The sequence below is a fragment of the Cervus elaphus genome, chromosome 27, assembly GCF_910594005.1.
Source record: "Cervus elaphus chromosome 27, mCerEla1.1, whole genome shotgun sequence".
Lineage (NCBI taxonomy): Eukaryota > Metazoa > Chordata > Mammalia > Artiodactyla > Cervidae > Cervus > Cervus elaphus.
This window is the reverse complement of record NC_057841.1, coordinates 20427858-20444646: the sequence shown is the minus strand read 5'-3', so window position 1 is coordinate 20444646 and position 16789 is coordinate 20427858.

The following is a 16789-nucleotide window of genomic DNA, read 5'->3' as shown; positions in this document are numbered from 1 at the left end:
GATCTAAATGTAAGACCAGAAACTATGAAACTCCTAGAGGAGAACATAGGCAAAACACTCGCCGACATTAATCACAGCAAGATCCTCTATGACCCACCTCCCAGAATATTGGAAATAAAAGCAAAACTAAACAAATGGGACCTAATGAAACTTAAAAGCTTTTGCACTACAAAGGAAACTATAAGCAAGGTGAAAAGACAGCCTTCAGATTGGGAGAAAATAGTAGCAAATGAAGCAACAGGCAAAGGATTAATCTCAAAAATATATAAGCAACTCCTGAAGCTCAATTCCAGAAAAATAAATAAAAAAATGGGCCAAAGAACTAAACAGACATTTCTCCAAAGAAGACATACAGATGGCTAACAAACACATGAAAAGATGCTCAACATCACTCATTATCAGAGAAATGCAAATTAAAACCTCAGTGAGGTACCATTACACGCCAGTCAGGATGGCTGCTATTCAAAAGTCTACAAGCAATAAATGCTGGAGAGGGTGTGGAGAAAAGGGAACCCTCTTACACTGTTGGTGGGAATGCAAACTAGTACAGCCACTATGGAGAACAGTGTGGAGATTTCTTAAAAAACTGGAAATAGAACTGCCATATGACCCAGCAATCCCACTTCTGGGCATACACACTGAGGAAACCAGATCTGAAAGAGACACATGCACCCCAGTGTTCATCGCAGAATTATTTATAATAGCCAGGACATGGAAGCAACCTAGATGCCCATCAGCAGACGAATGGATAAGGAAGCTATGGTACATATACACCATGGAATATTACTCAGCCATTAAAAAGAATTCATTTGAATCAGTTCTAATGAGATGGATGAAACTGGAGCCCATTATACAGAGTGAAGTAAGCCAGAAAGATAAAGACCAATGCAGTATACTAACGCATATATATGGAATTTAGACAGATGATAATGATAACCCTATATGCAAAACAGAAAAAGAGACACAGATGTACAGAACAGAATTTTGGACTCTGTGGGAGAAGGCGAGGGTGGGATGCTTCGAGAGAACAGCATCGAAACATGTATATTATCTAGGGTGAAACAGATCACCTGCCCAGGCTGGATGCATGAAACAAGTGCTCTGGCCTGGTGCACTGGGAAGACCCAGAGGAGTCGGGTGGAGAGGGAGGTGGGAGGGGGAATCTGGATGGGGAATACTTGTAAATCCATGGCTGATTCATGTCAATGTATGACAAAAACCACTACAATATTGTAAAGTAATTAACCTCCAACTAATAAAAATAAATGAAAAAAAAAAAGTAAAACAAACAAACAAACAACAAATGAGGCTCTTCCAGGATGGCAGCAGAAAGTAGATAATAACCACCTTAGTATACTACACATGACCAACATGTAATTTTGACAGTTGATAAATTTGTATTAAGCATGTTGTTTAACCTATAAATGTTTATATAACTACGAAAGGAACTGAGGGAAATACACTTAAAAGAAGGGGCTATTCTATAGTATGTAGATATAGTAATATGCAGCCCCTCCATGGAGGACTCAGATCAGAATTCCATTGAAATTCTTAATTTCGTTGGGACCCGGGCTGATAGAGTCTCCCAGAAAAAGGCACAAATCTCAAAGCAACAAGTTAAATGCATGGGACACATCATAGATCCTGGAACTAGACAGCTATCTCCAGATAGAAAGCAAGCTATATTAGACCTCGGTACTTCAAAGTGTTGTATCTTGGGCTTCTGTAGGGAAAGAGAAAATTGGCCAAGACGGTGTGTTCAGGCTCTCTCGCCCCACGTTTTGTAAATAATAACTAATAATTGTGTAACAGCTGAAATCATTTATAGCATTGTACATGTGCATCATGAGGTAGTCAATCATGAACTACTTTGTGCTATAGGGATACAGTGAGCTCCACCTAGAAAGTGGCAGCATTTATGGCTACATCACAGCAGTGTCCCTTGGGTCAGCCATGAGAGGAGAGAATAAAGCATGTTTACTGCCATGGCCGCTGCATCAGCCAGGAGAGAATACTATTATGGCTGCTGGGTCAGTATACTATTACGGCTGTATTGTGTTAGGTTATGCTATGGCTGCTGCATCAACCAGGAAAGAATAAATGTGTCTGCAATTCCTACAGCTCCTCCTCTTCTTAGCCTCTTAGCTTGTTCTTTGCCTACCGTGGGTTCAGTGAATAGTGCGCACAGTGAGATATAGCGACCATTGAGGGTGCAGCAATACAGCTTCCCAGGTGGCCTTAGTGGCAAAGAACTCACCTGCAAGTGAAGGAGACATGGAAGATGCAGGTTCGGTCTCTGGGTTGGGAAGATCCCCTGGAGGAGGGCATGGAAACCTACTTCAGTATTTTTGCCTGGAGAATCCCATGGACAGGGCAGTCTGGCAGGCTGCACTCCACAGGGTTACACAAAATTGGACACTAGTGAACATGTGCAACACCTACTTTACCTACTTTACCCATCGCCTTTATAAACACCAAAATGATTAAATATAAGTAGAAAATGTACAGCTGGAGTAAGTTCAAGCTGTAATCAATATTGCCATGAGAAATACCGTAACCTCAGATATTCAGGTGACACCACCCTAATGGCAGAAAGCTAAGAGGAACTAAAGAGTCGCTTGATGAAGGTGAAAGAGGAGAGTGAAAAAACTAGCTTAACAACATCAAAGACACTAAGATCATGGCATCTGGTCCCATCACTTCATGGCAAATAGATGGGAAAACAATGGAAACAGTGACGGACTTTACTTTCTGGACTCCAAAATCACTGCTGACACTTACTGCAGCCATGAAATTAAAAGATGCTTGCTACTTGGAAGAAAAGCTGTGACAAACCTAAACAGTATATTAAAAAGCACAGTCATTACTTTGCTGGCAAAAGTCCATATAGTTAAAGCTATGGTTTTTCCACTAGTATGCATGTGAGAGTTGGACCGTAAATGAGGGTGAGTGCCAAAGAATTGATGCATTTGAACAGTGGTGCTGGAGAAGAATGTTGAGAATCCCTTGTACAGCAAGATCAAACCAGTTAATCCTAAGGAAAATCAACCCTGAATAATCATTGGAAGGACTGATGCTGAAGCTCCAACACTTTGGCCACCTGTTTTGAAGACCTGGCTCATTGGAAAAGACCCTGATGCTAGGAAAGATAGAAGGCAGGCAGAGAAGGGGATGACAGAGGCTGAGATGGTTGGATGGCATCACTGACTAGGTCGAGATGAGTTTGAGCAAACTCCAGGAGATGGTGAGGGACAGGGAAGCCTGGTATGGCCCCATATGTCCATGGGGATCACAAACAGTTGGACATGACTGAGTGGCTGAACGAAAAGAAACTTGATTCTGTATCTTTCTAGTTATCATAGACCATAGTGCTAGTAGCTCAGTCATGTCTGACTCTTTGTGACCCCATGGACTGTAGCCCGCCAGGCTCCTCTGTTCATGAAATTCTCCAGGCAAGAATACTGGAGTGGTTTGCCATTTCCTTCTCCAGGGAATCTTTCCAACCTAGGACTGAACCCAGGTCTCCTGCATTGCAGGCAGATTCTTTATCATCTGTGCCACCAGAGAAGTCCCGCCATAGAACACAGGGTTAATTATAATTAATCTGAGGTTTGTGTAAGTTCCTGGATACCAAGAAATAAATAAGGAAGATAGATTGGACTGATAAAAACAAAGCTGAGGTAATATTAGGGTCAACACTAATTAAAACTGATAGTCTAGACAATGTTTAGAAACTTTCTACTACAAATTTTCTTCCTTTACCATGCCCTCCTGGAGCTTTCCAATGACCAAATATCATTAACACCAAGACATTAGAATCATGTGGATCATGAAATTTAGATTTTATTAAGATATTGGAGATCTAGTTTAGTGATTTAAAACTTATACTTCTCAGAGATTGTCTTTCACCCCAATCTGCTTCTTGAAAAATTTCTTCCCCAAACCCCATCCAGGAACAGCCAAAAAGGGTAGGGGTAGCCAGCTAGGTTTTTCCTCCATTTTCAGGAATAAATAAGAAAATTTACTTTTATGTATTTTTATAATAAATTACTAAGATATTTCTAAAACATTTTCTTAAAATCTTTGGAAAAATCACTGATTGAATGCCATATTCCAACTTGAATATCCTTCTGATCAACTCTGGCTATTAGTGAGACAGCAGACTGAAGTTTTAATTGGCATTACAAAGGGGACTGATTGTTTTAAGTGAACATTACATTGACACTATCTGACTTGAAGGACTATTATCACTTACAACCATTCTATTTTTCTTCAATCAAAATATTGCTATACAAATTTATAAGAAACATGTATGTATAAAAATGTATATATAGTTTCAACATATATTGTCTTAATTTTTGTTTGCTCTTTTTGAAACTCAGATTCCATCCCTGGGTTGGGAAGATCCCTTGAAGAAGGAAATGGCAACCCACTCCAGTATTCTTGCCTGGGAAATCCAATGACTAGAGGCGCCTGGCAGGCTACAGTCCACAGGGCCACAGAGTCATACATGACTGAGCATGCAAGCATGCCCTTTATATATTCCTTATATGTAAGGCTTTCATTGTGTACAGTCACAGCTAAGTAGACTTAATTACAACAGTACTTGCCACAAATTAAATTTTGATAAATATGAGTTGCTATTATAAATATAGCAAATATGGTACATTATGATATTGAAAGTGAGTGAAAGTCATTCAGTTGTGATTGACTTTTTGTGACCCCATGGTCCATGAGTTCTCCAGGCCAGAATACTGGAGGGGGTAGCCTTTCCCTTCTCCAGGGGATCTTCCCAACCCAGGGATCAAATCCAGGTCATCTGTATTGCAGGTGGATTCTTTACCAGCTGAGCCACAAGGGAAGCCCAAGAATACTGGAAAGGGTAGTCTATCCCTTCTCCAGTGGATCTTCCTGACCCAGGAATTGAACTGGGGTCTCCAGCATTGCAGGCAGATTCTTTACCAAATGAGCTATCAGGGAAGACCATTATAACATTAAGGTCTCTCAATTTCTAAAATCATTTTATATAACACAATTTGTGCTAATGAGCTGTAAATTCTCATGTTCTATGTCTATCTTCTACACAATTAACTATTATTTTTTAGTTAACAAACATTTTATTCATTAAAAAGGATAACATATTACCCCATCATTGGTGATATCAGCATCACTCTCTTCTGCCTTGTTAGTGAATAACTAGAGAAGTAAGAGCTTAATTAATTCAAGGCATTCACTCACAGTTTTTATGTTTGTTTGTTTTCCTTCATTTCTTGAAGACTGACATTCAGGAATGAAAGCCTCCATTTTCTGATCACAATTTGAGAATTTTTTACACAAAACCAACCCAGAGTTCACCCAAGAGCTCAGCAGAATTGTGTTCTCTTAACTAATGTACTGAAAATGAAGGCCTCAGATAGCCTAAGCTCCCTCTCATAAGTATTTATTAATGCTTCCACAGATTGAAAGTAGGAAAAGAAAAAAAAAAAAAATGTGGCTGCAAGAGAAGCAAAGAAGATCAAAGAAGAGCACAAAACAGGCAGAGAAAATGTTCCGTCTCTTTTTTAAATGCATTGCAGATTTTCTTCCATTAAAGAGTTCCTGTCACAGCCCTCATATAAAGTAGTTATAGGGTAATATGTGTGGCTTGTAGATGAATTTGCTCTGAACACTCTGTCCACCATGTTGTTCCTTGAAGTTGCCTTATTTTATCTACAAAATAGAAGATTTGATGCTTTTGAACTGTAGTGTTGGAGACGACTCTTGAGAGTCCCTTGAACTGCAAGGAGATCCAACCAGTCCATTCTAAAGATCAGTACTGGGTGTTCATTGGAAGGACTGATGTTGAAGCTGAAACTCCAATACTTTGGCCACCTGATGTGAAGAACTGACTCATTGGAAAAGACCCTGATTCTGGGAAGGATTGAAGGCAGGAGGAGAAAGGGATGACAGAAGATGAAATGGTTGGATGGCATCACCAACTCAATGGACATGAGTTTGGGTAAACTCCAGGTGTTGGTGATGGACAGGGAGGCCTGGCATCTTGCGGTTTATGGGGTCTCAAAGAGTCAGACACAATTGAGCGACTGAACTGAACTGAATTATTATAGTGACAAGAATACACAGAAGAACTATACAAAAAAAAAAAAAATCTTCATGACCCAGATGACCATGATGGTGTGATCACTCACCTAGTGCCAGATATCCTGGAATGTGAAGTCAAGTGGGCCTTAGGAAGCATCATTATGAGCAAAGCTAGTGGAGGTGATGGAATTCCAGTTGAGCTATTTCAAATCCTAAAAGATGATGGTGTGAAAGTGCTGAACTCAATATGCCAACAAATTTGGCATACTCAGCAGTGGCCACAGAATTGGAAAAGGTCAGTCATTCCAATTCCAAAGAAAGCCATTGCCAAAGAATGTTCAAACTACCACACAATTGCACTCAACACACACGTTAGCAAAGTAATGCTCCAAATTCTCCAAGCTAGGCTTCAAAAGAACGTGGGCAGAAAACTTTGATATGTTCAAGCTGAATTTAGAACAGGGAGAGGAACCAGAGATAAAATTGCCAACATCCATTGAATCATAGAAAAAGCAAGAGAGTTCCAAAAAAAACCTTCTACTTTTGCTTTGACTACGTTAAAGCCTTTGATTGTGTGGATCACAACAAACAGGCAAATTCTTAAAGAGATGGGAATACCAGACCACCTTACCTGATTCCTGAGAAATCTGTATGCAGGACAAGAAGCAACAGTTAGAATCAGACATGGAACAATGGACTGGTTCCAAATTGGGAAAGGAGTACCTCAAGACTGTGTAATGTTACCCTGCTTATTTAACTTATATGTAGAATACATCATGCTAAATGCCAGGCTGAATGAAGCACAAGCTGGAATCAAGACTGCCTAGAGAAACACCAATAACCTCTTAAATGCAAATGACACCACCCTTATGGCTGAAAGAGAAGAGAAACTAAAGAGCTACTTGATGAAAGTGAAAGAGGAGTGTGAAAACGCTTGCTTAAACTCGACATTCAAAAAAACGAAGATTATGGCATTGCATCCCATCACTTCATGGCAAATAGATGGGGAAATAAAGGAAACAGTGAGAGACTTCATTTTTGGGGGGGGCTCCAAAATCAGTATGCATGGTGACTGTAGCCATGAAATTAACACTTATACCTTGGAAGAAAAGCTATGACCAACCTAGACAGCATATTAAAAAGCAAAGACATTACTTTACCAACAAAGTTCCGTCTAATGAAAGGTATCGTTTATCCAGTAGTCACGCATGGATTTGAGAGCTGGACCACAAAGAAAACTGAGCACCAAAAAATTGATGCTCTTAAACTGTGGTGTTGGAGAAAACCATTGAGAGTCCCTTGGACTGTAGGCAGATCAATTCAGTCAATCATAAAAGAAATCAGTCCTAAAAGAATCAATCCTGAATATTCATTGGAATAACTGATGCTGAAGGGGAAGCTCCAATACTTTGGTTGGCCACATGATGTGAATAACTGACTCCTTGGAAAAGACCCTGATGCTGTGAAAGGTTGAAGGCAGGAGGAGAAAGAGATGACAGAGGATTAGATGGTTGTATTGAGGGAGTTTGTAATTTCCTCAGTTCTATTGCTCCGCAGCAAAAATTTGAAGCGATAGTCAGACCAGTGTTACAGCTCCATGTTACAGCTCAGCTTTATTTAACACACTAAGGAAAATATATCCTGGAGGCATGAGGGTGGGCCTACCCAAAAGATGAAAGAAAACAGAAGTCTGCAGCTCAATTTTGACTTCTCTTTTCATATGTTTTTCCTCCTTCCCCTGAGCCTGAGGTATTTAAATTGGGCTAGCCAGTAGAGCTGTTTGTTTTACCTGATGTTCTCAATCCAGTTCTTGTACCTTCCTTTGTTCTATTTTTGTGGTCTTTTCCCTTGTCTTTTTGCCACTACCGTTCTGGACTCTTTTTTCCTATTCTAACTACCTAACACTTGGATGGCATCACCAACTCGATGGACATGAGTTTGAGCAAGATCTTGGATCTGGTGATGGATAGAAAAGCCTGGCATGCTGCAGTCCGTGGGGTTGCAAAAAGTCAGACAGGACTAAGTGACTGAACTGAACTGAATTGGTTTTTCTATTAGATCCTCATTTTAGTGATATAGAGTTTTATTATTTTTCTGTTGACCAATCATGATATAATGGTATTAAGTGAACAATAATTACATAGTCACAATAGTAAAAGATGTTTATCATTTTACACAATCAATAACCAGATTAAAAAGATAATTACAGTCCCAATCCATAATGGGACTATGATTAACTTAACGATTTAAAATAATGACATACAATTGTGGGGGAAGGGCGTCAAGCTGAGTCATGTGGTAAGTGGAATTACATAAATGTAAATATTTTCATCTGATCAGCTAATCTGATTTTCGGTTGGTGCATTTGAATTTCGGGTAATTATCAATATGTATGATCCTATTGGGTTTCCCTGTTAGCTCATCTGGTAAAGAATCTGACTGCAATGCTGGAGACCCTGGTTCTATTTCTAGGTTGGGAAGATCCCTTGGAGAAAGGAAAGGCTACCCAGTCCAGTATTCTTGGGCTTCTCTGGTGGCTTAGATGGTAAAGAGTCTGCAATACCGGAAACCTGGGTTCAATCCCTGGATTGAGAAGATCCCCTGGAGGATGGCATGGCAACCCACTCCAGTATTCTTGCCTGGAGAACCCCCATGGACAGAGGAACCTGGCAGGCTACAGTCCATGTAGTCACAAAGAGTTGGACACGACTGAGCAGCTAAGCACAGCACTGCACATGATCCTAATACCGTTTTCTTAATTGTTTTGTGCTTATTTTCTGTAGGTCTTTCCTTTTCTTGGGTATCCTGCCTAGAGAAGCTCCTTTAGCATTTATTAAAGCTGGTTTGTTGGTGCTGAATTCTCTTAACTTTTGCTTGTCTGGAAAGCTTTTGATTTCTCCATCAAATTTCAAGGATAGTCTTGCTGGGTACAATATTCTAAGTTGTAGAGTCTTCCTTTTCATCAGTTTAAATATATCATCCCATTCCCTCCTGACTTATAGAGCTTCTACAAGTTTAAAAATCTATCAGTTGAGAAGTCAGCTTATCAGAAATTAGCTGAGAGTCTGAGAGGACTTCCCTTGTATGTTATTAGTTGTTGTTCCCTTGCTGCTTTTAATCTTTTATTTCTGTCTTTAATTTTTGTCAGCTTGATTATTATGTGTCTTGGGATCTTCCTTCTTGGGTTTATCTTGCCTGGGGCTCTCTGTGCTTCCTGGACTTGGTTGATTATTTCCTTTACCATGGTAGGGACGTTTTCAGTTATTATATCTTCAAATATCTTCTCAGGTCCTTTTTCTCTCTCTTCTCCTTCTGTGACCCCTATAATGTGAATGTTGGTGTGTTTAATGTTGTCTTAGAGGTCTCTTAGACTGTCTTCATTTCTCCTCTCTCTCTCTCTTTTTTTTTTTTTTTTTTTTCTATATTCTGTTCTGTGGCAGAGATTTCCACCATTCTTCCTCCAGGTTATTTATCCATTTTTCTGTCTTAGTTATTTTGCTATTGAATCCTGGACTTGGAATTCGAGGCCAGATTTCCTGGTGATTCCTTGACCCTTTCTCAGATCCCCACGCTGAAAAGCCTGATGTGGGTTTCAGAACCTTCACAATAGTGGGAGAACTTCTTTGGTATTATTGTTCTCCAATCTGTGGGTCACCCAGCCGGTGGGTATAGGATTTGATTTTATCAGAATTGCACCCCTCCTTGCAATAACTTCATGTCTTTGGACCTGTCTTGCTATAACTTCATGTCTTTGGACCTGGGGTATCTTTTTGGTGGGTTCCAGTAAACTTCTGTCAATGGTTGTTCAACAACCAGTTGCAATTTTGATACTCTTGCAGGAGTAGATTAGCGCACGTCCTTCTACTCTGCCATCTTGAACCAGAAGACCATGTCTTAACTTGTCTTTTGTGTGCCTTTACATCCAAAGAGCATTTTTTGTATGCAGCATGTACATGGGTATTATTTTTTATACACTCAACTACACTGTGTTTTTTATTGGAGAGTTTAGTTCATTTACATTTAATATAATTATTGATGAATATGTACTTATTGCAATTTTGATGTTAGCTTTCTGGCTACATTGGTGTTCCCCTGTTTTCTTCTCCTCCCCCTCCTCCCCTCCCCCTCCCCCCTCCCCCCTCCCCCCTCCCCCTCCTTCTTCTTCTTCTTCTTCTTCTTCTTCTTCTTCTTCTTCTCCTTCTCCTTCTCCTTCTCCTTCTCCTTCTCCTTCTTCTTCTTCTTCTATTACTTTCTGCCCAAGTAGCTAGATGACTTTCTTTAGTGGTACACTTAGATATGTTTCTCATTTTCTTTTGTGTATCTAGTATAAGTTTAGCTTTCCACTTACTTTGAGGTTATATATAAAATTTATGTTTGTAATACTTTACTTCATTTAGATGACTTAGATTTGAACATATCCTAAAACTCTGCATTTTACTCTCCCCTTCATTTTTAAAAATTTTTTGTTGCCACATTTTATATCTTTTTATCTTATGTATCCCTTTTGTTTGTCTGGAAAACTCTTCCATATTCCCAGGCAGCAGCTTTTTTAAGAATGCAAATATATACTGCCCTGTAAGCACCACTGGTCACAAAAGTCAGGAAGCCTGAAGATGTTCATTGGGGAACAGTTGTAAAATTGAGGCTCTAGATGACTCTCTTAGCTCCTTTATGGGAGTTCAAATCAGTCTGACTGAGATATTATCTGGTAGAGTTTTCTACTCTATAAAGTTATTATATGCAATAAATATTTTGCATTAAGATATCCTAAGATTCTTGTATAAATATAACCTTCTGCAAATACTTTCATTTTTGTAATCTTAATATTCACTGATGTCTTTTCCACAATTTAATTATTCCTCTAGTGTTTACAGAAGAGTAATTTTCCAATTACTTCACTTTTGCTACATTCATTAGTTGTCATTCTATTAAAAAGTGAGTTTATCTGCCTGTCTTTTTCTTTCCTTCCTTCTTTCTTCCTAGTGGGTTCTGTGGGTTTCCAATTTCTCCAATGATTTAGGATACAAATTTAAAACATTCTCAAATTGCTTTAGTTTGGGGTTACTAAAAACCTTTTCAGTCTAGCTTCTTTTTCTCTTTCATTTACCTTCTTTATTATTTGAGGGTTTTTTTTTTGTTTGTTTGTTTGTTTGTTTTTTACTTTTTGGCCCAGAAAAATGGTATAAGCTTATTCTATATTTTCCTTCTACTTCTCTCCACTTATTTTACTGGAAATGTTACATGGAAAGATTTGGACATTCAGTGTTCTTGCTGATACTGGAATGTCATTGCTCCAAGTCGTTTCAGAGAAGAGAGTTAAAAAACAAGTGTGAGTACACACACACACACTTATATCTATATATAAAAGTTATATACCTATAACTTCTATACCTATCTACATACATCTATATTTAATTTGTTGTTCAGTTGCTAAGTTGTGTTCAACTCTTTGTGATCCTATGGACTGCAGAATACCAAGCTTCCCTGTCCTTCACCATCTCCTGGAGTTTGTTCAAACACATGTCCATTGAGTTGGTGATTTAGAAAAGCATATATAAATATGAATATATACATAAATATAATATATATACATATATATACATATATATATATATATATATATATATATATATATATATATATAGTTGTATATGTGTAAAAGTATGAACTTGTAGCAATATCTTCAATTCTGATCCTATATTTCAGGTTCATTCTAATTTTATTTTTCTTTTCCTGTAGTTTGGCTCCCCAGTTCAACACTATGAAACCCCAATCTACCAACTCTTAACCTTCATGGACTTCAAATGCACCAGACCATATCTTCAGCTTGCTGGGTTCAGTCATCCTTCTGTATATGGTTCCTACTGTTGCTAGTTTCACAGAAAGGAAGTGGGAGAGATTGCTCTATGCTTTTTTTTTTTTTTTAATTCATGTTTCTATGTATACCTTTTTTTTCATTGCTATGGAAAGCTTTTGAGAGCAACAATTACAACTTAAAACTTCAGTGTCTCACTTAAAAATGTCTAGCACAATGTCTTACCCAAAATTTTGTAACTGGAAACCTGTGAGCTGAATTCTACGAAAACACATTTTATTTAGCCTGTTTATAAAAAAAAAATATTGATTTAAAACAAAAATAATGCATTTTAAAGCAAATATAATGTATTTAAAAATAAAATAATGTGTTTTTAAAACAAAAATAATTGGTTTCAAAATTTATTTTATGGAAATTTTACACATAGGTATCAATTTCTGACTTCTTTCAAAATCAGAAGTTGTGATATCAGTGGATTTTATACTCATGCATGAGAGGGAGAAAAACAAATGAGTAGCCGCATCAATATGTAGAAGTACATTTACAAAATGTTCAGCTTAGATCTCCTACCTGTTTGTCTCATTGACTACCTGGCTCTTGAAGGAATTTGAGTTTATATCTTGACACACAGGAGGCATTGGTTGAAGTTATGAATATTGGTTAGTTAATTGATTACACAAGGTAAAATTTGGAGTTCCAAGTCAACTGAATCAACCTTTTCTAATAAAGGTCTGACAATTTTTCTCTGCTGTTTTCCATTACATCTTCCACTTTTACCTAAATTCAGAAATCTGGTCGCTGCCATTTATGAATTATAGTAATTTTATCAGAGACTTTACTTGCAGTTCTCTAGAAGTGGAAAAGAGTGTGCCAGAACCATTAGTTTCAGGGGAATAAAAATTGCTCATTCATAGTTTTGTGTGTGTGGTCTATGAGCTGTGAAGACCACTTAAGGTCACTGCTTCATACAATATTAGGTAAACATTTAAGAGGTAAATACTTTTATCCATCTTTGCTTCCAGCAAAGAAATAGACCATGAAAACTCCAGAGAACTGGCTTGATATATGTTTTCACTTTATTATTTTCCCTGAGCTGAGTTCTCAGTAATACTCTTGTGTAGATGCAGGTAAGTGAACCACGCTCTGTGTGATGGAGGAAAGGCAGATGTATCTGGGAAAGCTTGCCATATATATATATATATATATATATATATATATATATATATATATATATGACAGAGAGAGAGAAAGAGAGAGAAATTTCTTTCTCTGTCCATGAGAAAGGCATTAATCTCCAGGAAAATGATCTTCTATTCATTTGTGAATTTATAGGTAAGTGTGAAAGAGCAATTAAATAAAGTCATTAAAACTTATGTATTAAAATAATTATCATTTAATTAAAAGCAAAGGCATCACTTTACTGACAAATGTTCATATAGTCAAAGCTATGTTTTTTACAGTAGTCATGTACGGATGGTAGAGTGGGATCATTAAGAAGGCTGCACATTGAAAAACTGATGCTTTCGAATTGTGTTGAAGAAGACTCTAGAGAGTCCCTTGAACTGCAAGGAGATCAAACCAGTCAATCCTAAAGGAAATCAATCTTGAATAGTCATTGAAAGGACTGATGCTGAAGCTCTAATACTTTGGTTAACTGATGCCAAGAGCTGATTCATTGGAAAAGACCCGGATGCTGGGAAAGATGGAAAGCATAAGGAGAAGGGGGCAGCAGAGAAAGAGACGGTTAGATAGCATCATTGCCTCAATGGACATGAATTTGAGCAAACTCTGGGAGATGGTGAAGGACAGGGAAGCCTGGCATGCTGCAGTTCATGCAAGGAGTTAGACATGACTTAGGGACTGAACAACAGCTAAATATTTAATACTATATATTAAAGACTCAATGATTGCATACCATTTCCATTACTTATAGGTATTTCTCTGCTAATTGTAGGTAGATGTCACATTAAAAAGAGAAAACAAAAAAAGCCCTATATTTTCCAATATGTTAGTTGGTGGTAGATCAGTTAATGGTAAGTTAACTTGATATATCCCAGTTAATAATGACTCGACCTCAAAAAATTAGAATGACACTTTATTGATGGTGAGGTTGCCTATTTTTTGTTTATTTTTATCTCACCTGTTAATTATTTACTCATATCCCTGAAATGTCACTGACTTGCATATTACATATTAAGATGGTCAAACTTCTCTCATATTTATTGGAATTACTTTCCCTGGGTGAGTCTTTCTCTTTTACTTATAGTTCTCATACACAAAATTTTAAAAATTTAAGTTGTTAAATATTTATTTATTTATTTATTTATTTTACTTTTGATTTATTCCCTATGACTTACATACTAATTCTGAATTGAAATTCATGGGGAACCTTTTCCTATTAATTTAATAAAGAATCAATGTACATCTCAGAGGAGCAAATTCTTCAACTTCTTCTTGCACAGACAGACACACAGACATCAACATAATTCTCATATTGTGTCTTACACCTGTCAGGGCAGTATTTAAGGTGAAAAACAGGAAGCCCAGGACATGTCTCTGCCCATTAACAAAATTAAAGGCTTTACTTTTTCCTGGGAGAGTGTGATTTAAGAGCTAATCAGCACCATGGCCCTTGCACATTATCTAAGAAAGTAGAAATGACTGGCTACCGAATCTGGTCTTGGAGGCTCCAGAGGGAATCTCTGCAGGCCTTCTGATAACTTTTTAATGCCAACTTGAACATTCCTCCTTATATAATTGGGTTTGTTTGCTATACATAAAAAGTGGCAGCTGGCTGATCATCTGCCTCTTTTTGTATGTGTTTGAGTAGAACAGTTTACTTGTGCAGACAAAGTTTCTTGCATTCAGCTTTTCCCTACTCTGTTGGCAAGGACTCGAACGGCTCTATTTGCTTTGCACAGTCCCATTAAATTATTCAATGGCATTCACATTCATATGTCTTTAGAACATTGGTTCCAAAATGAGTCATATTCAAAAGAGACATTATTTTTAGGCCATTGAAATCAGAAACAGTATCATAAAGAAAATGATTCTAAAAGTAAATTTTAATTCATTCATTAGGGCACAAAAAAAAAAAAAAATCTCTTCTCCAAGTTCTATATGTCGATTGCTTTTTAATATCAAGGCAAACCTTTCGATGGAACAAAAAATATATTTTTCTCACTTTTACTGAGGCCTAAGATGAGGGCAAGGAAAAGAATGTGAAAGACAATGATATCTGAATGCTCTCAACGTTTCTTTCCTTGGGAAAATCTATATCAAGTTGCCAATATAACTTCTGTCCCTCTGAGGCCAACTTAGGGCTCTGAATGAGAATTTTGTAAATATCCCATTTGTTTATATATGTATATATATATATATATATATATATATATATATATATATATATAATACTGAAGAATATCCATCATATTAATTCATGTGGAGAATATAAGTATTATCCAAATCCAATGGATACTATGGGCAAATAATTTAATTAGAAAATGTAAGCAAATGCACACACACACACACACACACACACGTGACTGGCATGAATAAAACAATCACTGCATAAACCTGCAAATATATTTTTTTCTACTTGCTGTGGTACACTGGAATGTGATCCTGGCTTATATGTGTTATATCTTAGTGTTAAAGGACTGATCATGTAAGAAGTGCTCTCATTTAGAATATTCCAGTATGGTAGTCACATTTTTCAGTCAAAAGTAGTTAGGTTAGTCTATATAACTGTGGAAATCCTTGGTCCACATGGCCAAATGACTACCCAGGCAAATACCTTCTCTGTTTCAAAAAAAAGTTTAAAAAGATCATCAATGATAAATTCAAAAACTCACCCAATTACAGAAAAGTGAGAAATGGAAATCTTAGGATTTTCCCCCCATGATCATGATTCCCTCTCTGACATTTATTTGTACCCAAACACTTTATTTCAGGACACATTCACAAGGCACTCTTTTTCTCTTTTCCAATCAATTTTGATTCACATTTTCTTTTCAGTTCATTTCAGTTCAGATGTTCTGTCGTGTCTGAATCTTTGAGACCCCCTGGATTGCAGCAGGCCAGGCCTCTCTGTCCATCACCAACTCTCGGAGTTTACTCATATTTATGTTCATTGAGTCAGTGATGCCATCCAATCATCTCATCCTCTCTCATCACCTTCACCTCCCACCTTCAATCATTCCCAGTATCAGGGTCTTTTCAGATGAGTCAGTTCTTCACATCAGGTGGCCAAAGTACTAGAGTTACAGCCTCAACATCAGTCCTTCCAATGAATATTCAGAACTGATTTCCTTCAGGATGGACTGGTTGGATCTCCTTGCAGACCAAGGGAGTCTCAAGAGTGTTCTCCAACACCACAGTTCAAAAGCATCAATTATTCCCCGTTTAACTTTCTTTATAGTCCAACTCTCACATCCATACATGACTACTGGTAAAACAATAGCCTTGACTAGACAGACTATTGTTGGCAAAGTAATGTCTCTGCTTTTTAATATGCTATCTAGGTTAATCATCACTTTCCTTCCTTGGAGTAAGGGTCTTTTAATTTCATGGCTGCATTCGCCATCTGCATTGATTTGGGGGCCCCCCAAAATAAAGTCTGCCACTGTTTTCACTGTTTCTCTATCTATTTGCCATGAGGTGTTGGGACCAGCTGCCATGATCTCAGTTTTTGAATGTTGAGCTTTAAATCAACTTTTTCACTCTCCCCTTTCACTTTCATCAAGAGGCTCTTTTATTTCTTCTTTACTTTCTGCTATAAGGGTGGTGTCATCTGCATGTCTGAGGCTATTGATATTTCTTCTGGCAATCTTGATTCCAGCTTGTGCTTCTTTCAGCCCAACGTTTCTCATGATGTACTCTGCATATAAGCTG